Consider the following 13,512-nt stretch of genomic DNA (forward strand, 5'->3'; position numbering starts at 1 on the left):
ATAGACTGCAGAGATTGAGTGAATCCTTAGAAGAGTATAAAGGGAATAGCAATACATTTAAGAAGGAAATCAGGAGGGCAAAAAAGGGACATAAGATAGCTTTGGCAAGTAAGGTAAAGAGAATACAAAGGGATTTTATAAATACCATTAAGGACAAAAGGGTAACGAGGGAGAGAATAGGACCAAAGATCAGCAAGGCAGCCTATGTATGGAACCGCAGGAGATGGGGAGATACTAAACAAGTAATTTGCATCAGTGTTTATCATGGAGAAGAATGAGGAAGATACAAAATAGGAGGAAATAGATGGTAACATTTTGAAAAATGTTCATACTACAGAGTGGAGGTGCTCCTTAAAACACAAAGACGGATAAATTCCCAGGATCAGATCAGGTGTACTTCAGATTCTGTGGAAAGATGGAAAGGTGATTGTTGGGCTCCTTGCTGAGATAGTTGGATCATTGATAGTCACTGAGCTGCTGGAAGACTGGAGGTTGGCTAATATGGTGCTACTATTTACAAAAGGTGGTAAGGAAAAGCTAGGGAACTATAGAGCAGTAAGCCTGACATCTGTGGTGGGCAAGCTGTTGGAGGGAATCCTGAAGGACAGGATTTAAAATATTTGGATAGGCAAGGACTGATTAGGGATAGTCAACATGGCTTTGTCTGTCGGAAATCATGTCTCACTAACTTGATTGAGGTTTTTGAAGAAGTTTCAAAGAGGATTGATGAGGGCAGAGAGATAGACGTGATCTATATGGACCTCAGTAAGGTATCGACAAGGTTCCTCATGGTAGACTAGTTAGCAAGGTTAGATCATATGGAATACAGGGAGAATTAGCCATTTGGTTACAAAACTGGGGGTTCAAAGGTAGAAGACAGAGCATGGTGGTGGAGGGTTGTTTTTCAGACTGGAGGCCTGTGACCAGTGGTGTGTCACAAGGATCAGTGCTGGGTCCACTGCTTTTCATCATTTATATAAATGATTTGGATATGAACATACGAGACATAGTTAGTAAGTTTGCAGATGACACCAAAGTCAGAGGTTAAGTGGACAGTGAAGAAGGTTACCTCAGAGTACAACAGGAGCTTGATCAGATAGTCTGATGGGCTGAAGAATAGCAGATGGAGTTTAATTTAGATAAATGTGAGGTGCTGCATTTTGGAAAGGGCTGAACTTATACAGTTAATGGCAATACCTGAGGAGTGTTGCTGAACAAAGAGACCTTGGAATGCAGGTTCATAGTTCCTTGAAAGTGGAGTCTCCAGTAGATAGGATAGTGAAGTAGGCACTTATGCTTTCTGTTGTTTGTTACAGCACTGAGTACAAGAGTTGGTAGGTCATGTTGTGGTTGTACAGGACATTGGTTAGGCCACTTTTGGAATACTGTGTGCAATTCCGGACTCCCTCCTATAGGAAGGATGTTGTGAAACTTGAAAGGGTTCAGAAAAGATTTACAAGGGTATTGCCAGGGTTGGAGGGTTTGAGCTATGGGGAGAGGCTGAACAGGCTGGGACTGTTTTCCCTGGAACATTAGAGGCTGACGGGTGACCTTATAGAAGTTTAAAGAAGGCATGGATAAGATAAATAGACAAGGTCTTTTCCCTGGGTTGGGAGAGTCCAGAACTAGAGGGCATAGGTTTTATGGTGAGAGGGGAAGGATTTAAAAGGGATTAAGGGGCAACTTTTTCACACAGAGGGTGGTGTGTATATGGAATGAGCTGCTAGAGGAAGTAGTGGAGGCTGGTACAATTACAACATTTAAAAGGCATCTGGACGGGTATATGAATAGAAAGGGGTTAGAGGGATATGGCCCAAGTGCTGTCAAATGGCAATGAATTAATTTAGAATATCTGGTTAGGATGGACGAGTTGGACTGAAGGGTCAATTTTCATACTGTACATCTCTGTGACTCAATCACTCTAGTGGTCAGCTCAATATAAATCTGATTCACATTGCTTATATGTAGATTAATTTCACTCCCATTATCTTTTAGTGTCTGCCAAGAGCTATTAAATGTCAGTACCATTGGGGTGGTGGTGGTTCCACTGCCTCAGGAAAGCAACCAGCATGATCAAAGATCCCTCCCACACGAGCTATACTCTCTTCTCCTTCTTCCATCAGATAGAAGACATAAAAGTTTGGAGGTACCTCCAAACAGCTTCTTCCCCACTGTTATCAGACTTTTGAACGGACCTCTCAAATTATAATGTTGATCTCTCTGTCTGTACCTATTCTGTGGGTGTAACACAGCATTCTGCATTCTGTTCTGCTACCCTGATGTATGGTGCAATCTGCCTGTATAGCACACAAAACAACACTTTTCACTGTATCTCGATACATGTAACAACAATAAATTAAGTTTTTAAAAAGCTGCGCAAGTTTGTCACTGGATCCCAGTTGTGAGACTGATGGCTGGGGGCGGTTGTGGGGGAGTTATTCGATGTGGTTGGTAATAGTGGGTTGGTTTGGAAGCTGGAGTGGGTGACCGGAGAAGACTGGAAGGGGTAGTTTGGTGCTGACTGGCCCCTTGACATAAGTACATTGAAATAAAAGTCAATCATCTGCACACTGTCAGTCTAGGGTCTAATTCAAATATTGTAACTCAAAAGATACAACCAAGGACAGGAAAATCAAATGACAATGGTTCAAGGTAACTACTAAAGCCTGATGCAGCAAAGACACTGGATCATAAACAATGATATCGAGCAACCACCATCATATAACTCAATTAGGAAATCGAGAATACCATTATTGTAAAACAACAGCCAATGCTCAGAACCCATTAACTTCTGTCAAGGAAGGAGAAAATAACTTGCGTGCTCATCAACTTAGAAGCCAAGGATGCCTCACCATGAGATTGATCTGAGGATTTTTTTGAGAGTTTGGGATGGAAATGTAGAGTTCTCTTGTATTTAGTTGGGTGCGAACAAATCATGGTGATTTTGTTGGGTTAACCAGGAGCTGTTATCAAATCACAGCTGGGATCTAGAGGAGTCCTTTACAGCTCATTGCAAAAAGATTTGAATTGGGGCAGTTATTTTAACTATATGTTGGTGTGTTCGCAATTATTATGGATGTATCTGTTTTATGGACTTCACTGGATTCAACAAAATGTCAGGTTTCAGGTTGAGCCAAATTCTATGTTTGTGTTTGTGTAATTTTGTTCTTTAAAAAAGCCTACAGCCCAAGAACCATTTGTAAAGGAATGGAAGCAGGAACCTTTTACAGAACCCATTCACAAAAGAGAAAAATAAAGCTTATTCAATAAAGTAAGTGTTTTGTAAACTTCACTATATTGAGAAAAAAAATACATTTATAAAAACACTTACACTACATTAAAATTCCTTCAGCTCATTAAAGCATTTTATTCATGTGAAAAAACTGTGATGGAATTCATAGTCCCACATTAAAGTATCTAAAACTACTTGTAATTTCCAATCAAACTGTGACATGGAAGGCAGCCTGCTGTGATAATGGGTCCTTGTGATATCAGCCATGTTGCACTTATCCAGTAATGAAAAGCAGCCTCAGGATAATGTCAACTAACAGATTGAAATAGAACAAAATCTTATTTTAGCTCTGCTGGTATTGACAGGGTCTTTTGACATCTTAACAGTTCTTTGATAGCTTTGACAGTTCTTTGTGAGCTGGATGGTTACAATGAGTTTATCCACATTTTCTGTACAAACATTTCTACTGTTAACAAACCCAAAGGGCATCTGACCTCTCTCACAGTTGTACCTTATACAGGATGCCTTATCTCCTGTGAAGGGTGTCATTAGACCACATCCACTGGGGTATGTTAATTCCCCAAAAGAGTGCCACGGCTATTGAAATGAATCCACAAAGTTCAGACCTGCCCTTAACTAGCTTAATTGTTATGCTTCAAGTTTTAGACATTTACCACAATTGAATCACATAAGAGTGGAGGGACCTGATGATTTAAGTATGCAGATGTTTCTGTGAACTGCACAGGAATGAATTGCAAACTAACTCCATTTAAAATGGAGTTTTAATGGTGTTGCGAAAATTGGATCCATGATGTCTGAACTGCAAGTTAACATTGTCTGAAAATTGAGTAACACGTACTGGGACGATAATATTCATTGTGCTTAATTACGACACATATCAGTAAGAGGAAAACCATTTTGAATCTGGATTGCGTTTCTAAAGATTGTTTCTGAATCGTGATCTATAGATAAGAAAGAAACAGAATGAAAAGAAGAAACAAATGAGCTTTGTTTTGCTTTCAGTCACATCCTTTAGAACAACCTGAGGAGGGGCACAGCCAATTAATTGATTTATAATTGTAGTTAATACTGCTACATTAGAAAATAGGTATGCCAATTTGTATAAAGGGATAAATGATCTGAATTCAATTATATCGCTTAAGGTATGGGGCGCATTAAGAGAATGTCATTGTTTTTCATATAGTGTTGTGGGAACTTCTATTTCCAGTTGAAAAGATAGCCAGGTTGTATCAGCTTAACATATTAAAAGCTGGTACCTGACAAGACAACTTTCACTGAGTACTACACTCAATTAACAGCATATATTATAATTTATGCTTTGTGTGCAGGGTTTGAAAATGCAGCCTTCAGATTCACACATGCTGACATTGTGTGATACAACAGCAGTGAATGAGAAGTGAGCTGGTAAATTGGGTTTCCACCTTTGGACCAGTTAAGTGTTTCTTTCTACATGTTTAACAGCTTCTGGGGTTTACTAATATGGCTTACTAACTGGTGATGACAGTTAAAATAAATGCTGCCCTCTTTAAAGATTGTAACGGGGTGTTGGATTTGGCAGAGTCAAACATTTAACAGACATTGTTCTGACCTTGACTCCAAGTATATCCGTTAGTTAACTTGCTTATACAGTAAAGGAGGTTTGCTATGAGTTCCTGCGTTTTCAGATTTACAATATAGGAAACTGGATTATTTTCCCGATCTCAGTAGCTTATCATTGTGGCAGTTCTTTGGCACTGATCATGACCTCTTGTGTTCCAATGTTTACGTTGTCATAAAATGGCAGGAAATTCCACACTGGAAAGCTTCCATGGTTGAATTCCATCTCTGACCTAAATATTTTATAAAAAGCGTGCTGGTTGATACGAAGAGTTTTACATTTGTTCCTTTTAAATAAAAACAAAAAAAAAATAATGGACACCTGGGAATGATTATATGATAGTAATCTGATCAAGGGCTTTAAATTAAGCTGAAAGAACGAAGTCTGTGTACAGCCGGAAATGTTTATAATTGTTCTCTAAATTCCTGCATGAAATTAGAGCCTTGAAATTACTTCTTTGTATCTTCAGGAACAGTATTTAATCTTAAATCTTTTCATTTGTCCTGTGTATTTACAGCTTCAAAAATTTAACCAACTAACAGGCCTCTGCCAGTGCCCTGTACTAGAAACTTAAGTGTGTCTGAATAGATTCAAAACCATTTAGTTTTGTCAACTCTTTACCTCCCCTCTATGACAAGTGTCTACTCAATGCATCCTCACAGCAACACTGCATAGGATAAAATGGACCAAACAAGCCTTTCTTTCCTCACTCATCGGTGCTGCATGTAACTGTTCCAATGTCGTTCACACTCTAATGCAGAAAATACCTAGTTAGCTACTGTAAAGGTTATCTGCTGTCAGCCTTCATTCTGACTAGTATCTGTTTGTTTTACTCACTAATGCCTCCATGAATATACTCATGGCAAGCACAGACAGGACAATAATTAATAAGTTAATTTATAAATGCCTGTCATTTAATTAGAAAAAACTGTTATTGTAATACAATAAAGCCAATGGACCACTTAATTCCTACATTGAATAATCCAGTTCTTTCACAGTGGTTTTATTTTGTTTGTATTCAAAGGCTAATTCCTTTGCCCACAGATCCAAGTTAGGATCAAATGGTGCTGATTAAAATAGTACTAACACTTAGATTTCTTTCCAGACTGCATGTGCAGTCATAGAGGGCTGAGGGAAAGATTATAGAAGTAGAAAATTCTGTGCAAGTTAAAAGTAAAGGGAGAAGTAAAGAATATTGTCACTATTGAGAGGTATAGGTTGAAACAACCTTTGACAATCTCAATAAGTATCTTGACCCATCAGCAGCATGTGAGGACAAGGGCTGAAGCCAAATGTTTTAAACAGGAGTGTGAGGTGATTGTGTTATTTGAGAATCTCTTGGTTTTCATACATACCATATATTCATAAAACATCCTGGTTTATGGGAATGAAAACAGCAGCAAGATGCGACACAGCTCATTTAAAAGGCACAAAACACATCTCGGCATGCTGCGGTTAGCAATGGTGTGATACTTCAACAGAAGCTTCTTTGTTTGGAATGTCTTTCAACAATGGCTTTGGCATGTTGCTAACGTCAGTCAGCCCCCAGTTTGCTCAAACATCCAATTGTTTCACATTGAAAACTCCATTGAATTTTCACCCATCCCTCAGGTTAAAGGACAGCATACCACGTATGAAACAACTTGCATTGTTCAAATAATTAAAATATAACATGCATTTACAGAGCACTTCTCATGAACACCTCACATCTCAAAACATTTTACAATCAATGAAACACAAATAAATAATACCACAAAATAGAGTGTAATATAGGAAACATGGCAACAAATTCCCACTGACAATAACATCCAAAGTTAAAAATCACAACACCAGGTTATAGTCCAGCAGGTTTAATTGACAACCACCTGATGAAGGAGCAGCATTCCAAAAGCTATTGCTTCCAATTAAATCTGTGGGACTTTAACCTGATGCTATGTGATTTTTAACTTAGTACACCCCAGTCCATCACCGGCATTTCCAAATCAATAATATCCAAATAATCTGTTTGTTGTGATGTTGTTTGAAGCATTTCTATTCCCCAGATACACCACTACTCTTCCCTGAGATAATTCCAGGGGCATTTTTCTAACTTTGACCATCAGGTCGATAGGGTTTTGGTTTAATAAATAATTGAAAAGCCAATGTTTCCAACTGTGTAGCACCTCCCTATGCACCAGAGAGTTAGCCTTGGCTATTGTGCTCAAACATTTGGTACTTGGAACCTTGTTACAAGAGTGCAACCCATTAAGTCATGACCCACTTGCACAATTGGACTGTAGTACTGGTTGGCTCGATGGGTGGTTTATGATATCGAACGATACCAACAGTGTGGTTCAATTCCCATGAACTGAAGGTCACCATGAAGTCCCACATTCTTGACCTCATCCCCTTGCCTCAGGCATGGTGTCCCTCAAGTTAAACCACCATCAGTTGTCCTTCTCTAATGAAAGAGCACCTCTATGGTACTCTCAGACTTTAAAGGGTAACTATAATGGGAATGGAATTGAACCTGCACAGTGCCACAAGCTGATCTGCCAATTGAGCTAGAAGGCCCAAGAGTGAAAAGGCCCATGTGCAGCCTCTTTCATACACTATGCTGATTGTACCATTGCCAATGTGCTATTGAAGGAGAGAGTTTGCATATACTGTAGTGCTATTCTATTGTGTGATTCACCTACATTGAAATAATTATTGTTCACAACCCTTGCGCATCAAAAAATTGAAAGTGTTATGTACTTATCTTAATCTTTGATTCAACCAACTCTTAGTTGGCTTTAAAATGCTTGTTTTGGTCAGCATCAGGTTTGCCTTAATAAGTGAATAATCTTCACACGGATTCTTCCCCAGCCCTAAGTGAGATGGCTTTAGGGAGATATTTGGCGGGATCCCATGATATGTCGAGCGAGTGCTTTCCCAGCATTGAGACTGACAAGCTGCATTTTCCAACCAAGTCCCAGATATCAAAATGAGATCCACAAAAAAGGGCAGCTCAAGGCTTATCGATGGGATTGTTGCTCATTCTCACCATCATTGCTACCTAACCTCACTTCATTAATATGCAAATTCCAATTCTCCCACCCACCAGCTAGAACTAGACACCAGGAATTTCTCATGAGAGAGCAGGTAACTAGTGACTCCAGTTCACTTCTCTGGACCTCCATCTTGGACACCCATCACTAATGTCTCAGGAACAGATTCCATGAGCAGCAACCACACACAATCCATGTTTCTGGACATTAGTGTCCAATGTGCACCAGTGTCACATCATCATGGCATTTTTCTGATTCACTTCCAGTATGCTTCTGCATGTTAATCCTGCACTTTCGAGCTCACCAACACCTTTCACTGGAATGGAAAAGACAGGAAAGTGGAGTTGAGGGTTATCGGATCAGCCATGACCTCGTAACAAAGCAGAATTTTTAGAATTAGAATTATTACAGTCTGGAAGCAGGCCCTTTGGCCCAGCATTCCACACCAACCCACCAAAGAACAACCAAGCCAGACCCATTCCCCAATTACTGTACATTTATCCCTGACTAATGCACCTAATCTACACATCTAGCATGGCTAATTCTCCTAATCTGCACATCTTTGGACTGTGGGAGGAAACACGGGGAGAACGTGCAAACTCCACACAGACAGTTGCTTGAGGCTGGAATCGAAACCAGGTCCATGGCACTATGAGGCAGCAGTGCTAACCACTGAGCCACTGTGCCACCCTCTTGATGGGCTGAATTCTGTTTCTATGTCATATGCTCTTACAATGCTACTGTATGAATGCTTTGCATGCAGGAACAAGCACCCAGCTCATAGATTTGACCAAGCTGTATGTCAGGGCTGTTCGCTCCCTCTCTTAGCACACAGTGTAGTTTGTGTTTACCTGGATACTCCCAGCAACCCCCCCCNNCACCCCACCCCACGCCACCTCCCCCCTGCCTGACTTTGCCTAATTTCACTTTGCATTTATGCACTTTGGCCTTGCAGACAGAAATTGGAAGCTCACAGAATGTCTGCCTTGCCCTGCTGTTTAGTGCAGACGCAAAACCAGTCAGGTCTTTCAGCAGTGATCAGTCAAAGGGATTGATCGTGTTGCTGTATGGCACAATTATATCTCAGTTTCAGACCTGCAAGAGAGCATTCAGGAGTCCGTCAGTCAACAGCTGAGGCTGTCCATCCGAATCAGTCAGGGGTGTGGGTACTACAGTATATCAGGGTCACTGTTGTAGAAAGGTAAAGAGGGGAACTCAGTGCTGGGGATTGAAAGCAGGACAAGGACAGTGAAAGTGGGAAATTCATGATGAAAGTTTTTTTATATTCACTTGCGGGACAGGGGCATCACTGGCTGGGCCAATATTTATTACCCATGCCGAGTTGCCCTTGACAAAGTGGTGGTGAGCTACCCTCTTAGAGTCATAGAGATGTACAGCATGGAAACAGACCATTTGGTCCAACTCAGCCATGCCAACCAGACATCCCAATCCAATGTAGTCCCACCTGCCAGTACCCAGCCCATATCCCTTCAAATCCTTCCTACCAAATACCCATCCAGATGTTGCAATTGTACCAGCCTCCACCATTTCCCCTGGCAGCTCTTTCCATACACGCATCACCCTCTGCGTGAAGAAGTTGCCCCTTAGGTCTCTTTTATATCGCTCCCTTCTCACCCTAAACCTATGCCCTCTAGTTCTGGACTACCCCACCACAGGAAAAAGACTTTGTTGATTTATCCTACCCATGCCCCTCACGATTTATAAACCTCTATAAAGTCATCCCTTAGCTCCAGGGAAAACAGCCCCAACCTATTCCCTCTAGCCCAAATCCTCTTGAACCACTGCGGTCCACTTGCTCTAGGTGGACCCATAATACCCTTCAGAGAGGAATTCCAGGATTTTGACCCAGAGACATTGAAGGAATGAAATATATTTCCAAGTCAGAATGGTGAGTGATTTGGAGGGGAACAGACAGGTGATGGAATTCCTATGTACTTGTTGCTCTTGTCTTTCTATTTGGAAGTGGTCATGGGTTTGGAAGGTGCTATCTAAGGATCTTTGGTGAATTTATGTAGTGCATCTTGTAGATGGTACACACTGCTGCTACAGAGCGTTGGTAGTGGAGAGAATGGATGCTTGTGGATATGGTGCCAATCAAGTGGGCCGCTTTGTCCTGGATGGTATCAAAATGAGTGTTGTTGGAGTTGCATCCATCCAGGCATAGCAATGTGCATGTGAAATGCATGCAGCATGCAAATGTTTGGAGTGCAAAAGACTGTTACAAACAATTTTGATCATGTCATTGATCCTTGCAAAATCAGAAATAATCCTGGGTGACCTTAAAAGAGGCATCTGTGAAAAGCTAATACATAACCTCATAGGCTGCACAGAAGCATGGGACTGATTCCCTCACAGCTTTAACTGTACATTGATGACTTGTGCAGTTGGTGGCTGGGAGGAGAAGGAATGATACATGAAACACTTGCAAGGTCCTACTTTGTCCTTGCAGTGTGACTGGTAGTGCTTTCATTGGAATAAAGCTGAATGTCAGGTTCCATTTTGACTCAGTTCATGACCCTCCTTGTGAGAGATCTTCATGCCCCTCTGTGTAGAGGAATATGTGAAGCTGTCATTTGTGAGTGATCTGAATGCTGACCTGAGAACCTGTTCTCTTCTTGATACTCTCCTCACAGGCTCATTGCAAACGTGACAGATGGGTCAAACCACAGCAGGAGTTATCATGCCTATTCCTGCAATGTTGCAGTGAAATGAAGGAGGAACAGATGCTTAACAAGCCCAGAGCTAGCAACAAGCTACAGAGGAGCAGCTTCCTTATGAGGAGGTCACAGCTGAAGGTCATACCCATAGAAAACTCAGGAGGGTCAGAGTCTATCATCCTCAGTGTCATTTCCTCTGAATGAGCAAGGCATAGTATCGATGATGTCCAGAAATACTATAATAGAACTAAATGAGGTACTGTAGAGGGACCTGCAACATGAAGGAGTGGGTGACCATTCTATCACAGTGGCCACCACAGTGACCCAGGAACATAGAACTTCTAGCTGACTAGCTCCTTTTGAGGAGAAGCTGGGAATCTGTGCGAAATTTCTCAATCATCCACCCACAAATGCTTCAAGGCTATCATGATGCCATTTTTACCACATCACATGCCTCATTTCATTTCCCCGTGATGGGATCGGTACTACAGCCCAGTCAGCAACATAGCTGACTTCCTCTGTTGCAGGCTGCCATAGACAGTACACATGGAGAAACTGAGGACTGCAGATGCTGGAGATTCAGAGTCAAAAGGTGTGGCACTAGAAAAGCACAGCAGCATCCGAGGAGCAGCAGAACCGACATTTTGGGCATTCCCATAGAAGGGCTTATGCCTGAATCATCGTCTCTCCTGTTCCTCGGATGCTGTCTGACCTGCTGAGCTTTTCCAGCATCACACTTTTCAATATAGGCAATACGTATGTCATGTTTGAAGGGCCATATCATAACGTTGGCTGAGTTTATCAATAGGAAAGATTTGCATTTCATCAATGCACAAGTCAGCTTCTTAGAAGTTAGCACCAGGTACCCTGGAAGCTGCTATGATGCCTGTATGTTCGAGAACTCTTGTAATCCTGTTGGGTTTGAGGGGTCAGATATAGAACAAAGGTCAATGAACAGCACAGCATAGGAACCTCCCCCTCAGCCCATCATGCCTGTACTGACACCTTTCTAAACTAAAATCCTTTTGCTTCAATGTGTTTCCATATCCCTCTATTCCCTGCCCGTTCCTATATCTGTGGGTTGCCTCTTAAACATTACTATTGTATTTACTTCTACAACTTCCTCTGGTGACGGGAGCATCTTCTGAGGAGAAAGGTGAGCACGTTAAGCAGGAGGACCGTCACTGTGTGCGTGATTACAGCAATGCAGCCACAATACTAGATGCGACTGGAATCAATTGACACAAAAACAGAAATTGCTGGAGAAACTCAGCGTGTCTTGCCACATCTATGGAGAGAAAGCAGAGGTAATGTTTTTCAGTCCACCTTTAACACCCAATTTCAATAAATGAGAGCTGGATGTAATAATCATTCACTGACCGTAAAATTATTGGCACTGAACATGCAGGCAGCTTGTACCTGTTCTGAGAGATAAATGCAGTTTCTGTTTGTTTAATTGCTGTTCAATTTTAGTGTTGATGGAAAGTGTCTGTTTTAAAGCAAATGGAGACTTTCCTGAATGTGATGGTCCCACATTGAACAATGGATAAAATGCTGAGTCATATTGGACACCAGGAAAAGAATGGCTATGACTTCAAGGGCTGTAGGAGGGAATGTGACTAAAGATGGCTAAGCTCTGTGGCCTGGTCCTTAAACAACGGTAGGTGTAGGAGGGTGCAGTACCAGGAACTGTCAGAGGTGCCACCTACGTGTCATCAGGGTTGTTCAATGCTGCTGTCCTGAATTCAGAGTGAAGGGTGACTCTGGACCGCCAAGGCTTGACCTGGTATGTAAGTGGTTATCTAAGATGGTTTCCATAATATCCCAACAGTGACAAATACTTCCAAATAAAGCTGGCTTGGAACAAGGGGTGCACCACTGAGACCTGGGGGGTAGTTAGTGAGGTGGGTTCGGGATTATTGTGTGAGAAAACTCACTAGGCCTCACTGAGTTCACCCAGGGAGAGTAGAGCAGGTGAAATTCACCCCCACAGAAAGCAGTCAAGACCAAATCAATTGTATAATTTCAAGAAGGAGTACTTGTGGTGAAAGCATTCAGAGGATATGGGGAAAAGCAGGAATAGGCGATTGAGTTGGATGGTTAGAGCGATCATATTGAATGGTGGAGCAGGCTCAAGGGGCCAAATGGCCTGTTCCTACTCCTATTTTTAAGTTTCTATGGAGGGAAAATCTCCATGAAACTCATCGAAGAAGCTTCAGCTTCTTATTATGTTGGAGTTTTTCAGATTTTTGCCAAGCAGCCCTTTGAAGAGCCCTGATCAACAAGTGACAGTGGCACAAGTCAGTAAAACAATGTTAATGTACTTGTAAAAGCAGACTTTGACAGAAGCCCCAGTAATACTGGCTACCTATCAGCCTGACAGTGAACTCAAATATCCCAAATCAACTACAGGTCACTATTTTGTAGCTGCAGGGCAGGTGAGGTGATGGGAACAAATTCTGGATTAGTGGTGCTGGAAGAGCACAGCAGTCAAGGCAGCATCCAAGGAGCAGTGAAATCGACGTTTCAGGCAAAAGCCCTTCATCAGGAATAAAGGCAGAGAGCCTGAAGCGTGGAGAGATAAGCTAGAGGAGGTGGGGTGGGAAGAAAGTAGCATAGAGTACAATAGGTGAATGGGGCAGTAGGAAGAGGTGTCCTCGAGTTGGCATTTGGCTTCAGCAGTGTAGAGGTCAGTGCGCCAGACTACCACTGCGCCCCCTTTATCCGCTGGCTTGATGGTGAGATTGGGATGGGAGCAGAGGGATTGAAGGGCTGCGCGTTGTGAGGCCTCGTGTTAGCGTTTGACTGCATTGGCGTCACCTCGTGCTCCCACGAGGAGGTTGAGCAACTCATCAACTTCACCAACACATTCCACCCTGACCTTAAATTTACCTGGACAATCTCTGACACCTCCCTCCCCTTCCTGGACCTCTCCATCTCCATTAATGACAACCG

Source organism: Chiloscyllium plagiosum, chromosome 33 (genome assembly GCF_004010195.1).
Source record: "Chiloscyllium plagiosum isolate BGI_BamShark_2017 chromosome 33, ASM401019v2, whole genome shotgun sequence".
NCBI lineage: Eukaryota > Metazoa > Chordata > Chondrichthyes > Orectolobiformes > Hemiscylliidae > Chiloscyllium > Chiloscyllium plagiosum.